The sequence below is a fragment of the Octodon degus genome, unplaced genomic scaffold (genome assembly GCF_000260255.1).
Source record: "Octodon degus isolate 3935 unplaced genomic scaffold, OctDeg1.0 scaffold00189, whole genome shotgun sequence".
NCBI classification, from domain to species: Eukaryota; Metazoa; Chordata; class Mammalia; order Rodentia; family Octodontidae; genus Octodon; species Octodon degus.
In genome coordinates this window covers 1,906,134-1,910,316 of record NW_004524765.1, presented here as the reverse complement: position 1 = coordinate 1,910,316, position 4,183 = coordinate 1,906,134, and the positions used below count along the sequence as shown (strand labels likewise).

At 39.9% G+C, this 4,183-nt stretch overlaps 1 pseudogene; it reads left to right on the top strand.

Annotated features, from left to right (window-relative positions):
- The window catches only part of LOC101589363, a 5,175-nt pseudogene that overhangs the window by 710 nt on the left and 282 nt on the right, over nucleotides 1-4,183 (top strand).

The window sequence follows — 4,183 nt, the reverse complement described above, 5'->3', positions numbered from 1 at the left end:
GATGAAAAAACATTAAAAAAATTAAAATATATTTTAAAAATAGGCATAAAGAATTATATAATTCTTATGTTTACACATAAGTCCAGAAATCTAACCATATACAACCTTGTAGCAGGACAGTCCCACAACATTCCTTTTCCTGTCTCCTGCAAGTTTATCATTTTTAAAAGATCACATAGGGTATGGAGTAAAGTGGGTCCAAAATAGGAGTAAGAAGATTATCAAAGAGGAAATTATAGTAAATAGCCTAGGAGAAATAACAATGGCCAGCCCAGTAAGTGGGAATGAACAGTTATGAAAGAGGGAAAATCTACAGAGCTTGGCGATGGATTTGTTTCAGGGCAATGGAAGGAGAACAGAGAACTGCATTGTCTGATGTAGAAATTTAATTTTTAATGAATATTCCCAATGGCACTAAGAAATAAATGCAATTAATATGTCTACTTAGCAAATGAGCAAATTTTGAAAAGTTAAATAGCTTGTTAGAGTTCAGGTTAGAAAATAATATATTTGATATTCAAACCAAATAAATGAAAATGCTGTGAAGTATTTGTTTTCGCACATGGAGTATAAGGCATAAACAAGTTTCAAGTCATTGACCACAGATATTCAGAGATGCCTAAAAATGTCAAAATTTGAATCACAGGACAGTGAAAGGAATAGTAAGGCAAGTTTCAGGATTTTCCTTGTTTCTAATGTTATGTCCACTTGCAGGGACGTGATGACAACAGGGGTTCTGTACAAAGGCAAAGGCCACAGCAGAGCAGTCAGTACTGTGAGACAGACAGACTGCATTTTCTATGATTACCTTTAAATGAATAAAGACTAATAACTGATTTCTTGATAGAGAAAGCCAACATAAAAATGGGCTAATATGTTTAAAGTTCTAAAGAAAACCACTGCTGGGCCAGTGAGATAGCTCAGCAGTCTAAAGCACCTGCTTAGGCAAGGAGCAGGAACCATGGGTTGATCTCTGTACCACATGCAGAGCCAGCCTTGCCCCTAGGGTGGGCTGAGCCAGCCACAAAAAAAAAAAGAAAAGAAAACTTATTACTTTAAAATGAAAGCCACTGGACATGGTGGCCCACCTGTAATTCCAGCACTTGGGAGGCTGAGGCAGGATTGTCCTCAGTTTGAGGCCAGCCTGAAGCTACATAGCAAGACTCTGAATCAAAAATCCAAAAATAAAAGAATAGAAGAAAGGTAAGATAAAACACTCTCATGCAAAAATATAAAACCTGATGAATGTTGTAACAAGCAGCTCTTCACTAAAGGGAAGTACAAAAGATGTATTTCAAGTTAAAGAGCAAAGCTGCCTGATAGAAATGTCAAATTCAAGAAAGAATGGAAAACAAAAGGCATGATACATACATAAGAGAATGGAAAGATTTGACTATATAAAGCAATAATATTTTGTGCAATTAAAAACATAAAATTTTAATATATGTCAGTAATGTAATTTGAATGTTAAAAAATTGAATCAAATATTCCTAATTGAAAGTATTGATTAGTTTAAAACTTTTGCATGTTTAATATGCATTTGGGGATTTCTAGGATAAGCATTTAAAAGAATAGATGGATACATATGTCTAAGTGCCACACTAGCAGAGAGGTGAAATGCAGGTTAGGATGGGCTAGGGTGAGCTGCAGTAATAACCCCTCAAAATTTCAGGGGCAAGTCATGTGTCATGGTGTGTGCATGCAATCTCAGCTACTTGATAAACCAAGGCATCACAATTGGAGCTCAAGGTCAGCCTAGGAAACTTAGCTCCCCACTATTGCAAAAGAAAGAATATTTTGGCTGAAAGTTTATTTCTCATTTCAGCAACATATACATTTTGATCCAACAAAGGGTTCCGTAGTCACCTGGGGACTGGAGTTGTTGGAAGCACAGGCTGACACAATCTGCCATGGCCAAGGCAAAACACAGGGACCCTGGCAGGCCATCACCCTTCTGGTAGAGGGGACACATGCTGCATCGCTGCTTCTAAAGCCCAGAGAAAGTCATACGGTCATGAACATGAAGTATGGGAATACATAAGAATACATCTAGGTTAATAGTACAAAAAGCTTTATTCACATTAAATTTTTTAAATCAGCTGCCAGATGGGATCTTTTGCTGCAGACCGTCACTGGACAAAGGAAGGGAGTGTTCCTTTGCAACAGCCTGTTTTCTTTCTAAATGATATTGACCAATGGCTTCCAGGGGTTATCCAGAGATGGGGAAGAGGTTTTGCTTGTGTCATTACAGATACTGGAGAAGTAATTTGGCTGCCAGCTCAATGAATAAAACCCAGACAAATGAGTAAATGTAAACATTCTGATATATATTCTCCAAGTAATGAAGTGAAAAGACTCACCTTAAATAGGACATCACTGGGACGGCTGCTTCCTAAAACCCAGCAAGCCCCATTACCTACCTAGGGACAAAAATCAAAAAACTCACACAGGAAGGTGAGAGGATGCTTGAGAAAACACACCAGGAGAATAGTACCAACTTGTTTCTTGTTATGGTGGCTTCATTGTCACTTCCACTAAATGTTAAAGGTAATTTTAGTTATTGGGCTTACATTCCAATTCCACCACTCATTAGAGGAGTTCACTAGTGGGATGCTACTATACCCATATATGTTAATAAACATTCCTGATTACCTGGCCCTTCTGATGCCCAGGGACAAGCAGATCCAGCAGAAGGAACTAGAATTCCCTTTTATGAGATCGGAGTAGAAGGCTGGACTATTTATATTGGGAATGGAGCTCATTGCTTAAAAGAAAACACACGAGTCTGGTTATCTATAGTAAATAATAACACTGGGGTTAAGGGACTGATATGTATATAATAACTGATATATATATATATATTAACACTGGGAGGAAAAAAGGAACTTTTTCTTCTCTAAGGAAAAAATTTAAAGATATAGCTGCTGATGGAAAGTTCCCACTGCCAGATCTGCCACCCTGCCAGAATACCAATGTTGCTTATCTCAGTGATTGGATACATTGGGAAGAGTGTAGAGGTGCAGCCTGGGTGTTGGTTCATACTGCCTATGGAAGTGTCATAGACTGGAGCCCTTATAGCTCTGCCTAGAAGGAGTTAAGATGGAAAGGTAGTGGCAGTGATGAGATTTATACTAGCACTAAAAATGCCAATGATACAATCATGTGGAATGGAGGAGTACCCCCTAGTGTCCCTCACATTTCTGGGGGACCAATTCAACATCATCCTTGGAAATTAGTTACCTCATTAAATCATATGTCAGCATGGAAAGGTTATATATGGAGGAATCAATCCTCCTATAATTTACATCTAAAATTTAAAGGGAACACACTGCATGTTGCTCAAGCATGTGTTCACCTCCTTTACCTGTTGCTTGTAAGACCTAGTTATTGGAACCCTTCTAACTATACTATTACATACCACAATTGTTCTTTATATACATGTCTAAATTCTTCTATTAGCCTTAATTTTTCCAGGGATAGCATCTATATTTTCCAGGCAAGGACTAGAATTTGGCTTCCTCTACAACTACATTGCCCATGGCAAGACTCCCCTTCCATGATGCTGTTCCAACATTTGCTGGAGGTGTTAAAGAAGAGAACAACAACAAAAAAAAGTGATTGAGACCCAGAGCACAGGCCCGGCGAGTGAGTGAGATGACTCAGGCCTGCGGATCCTGAATAGACCCAGAGCACAGGCCCTGTGAGTAGATGAGACTGCCTGGGGCTGCTGGATCCTGAATAGACCCAGAGCGCAGGCTGGGCAAGTGTGTGAGACCACCTGGGGCCTGCGGATCCTTATTCAACCCAGAGTGCAGGCCCAAAGCGGAATCCTTCAGCAGAACTCCCTGCAAAGAGGCTAGAGGCAAGACCCACACAGCTGATTCAGGAGCAGAACATCTTGCCAGAGAGACACAAAGGGTTCAACTCTAAGGCCTGCAGCAGGAAGAAGTGGAGCACAGCAGCCAGATCCAAACAACACCCACCTGGAGGATTCTGAACTTCGTAGATCCAGACCTGGTGCTGAGGTAATAACTCTATCTAAGCTCTACACCGAAGGTCAGAAGACAGTGGTATACAGAATGAAAAAAAAGAAGGAACAAAATGCAGTCTCAGGCCCCGAGTCCACCCAGAACAAATGCAGAAGACACTAGTACTGAGGAAACTGGAAATCACACACCAGATA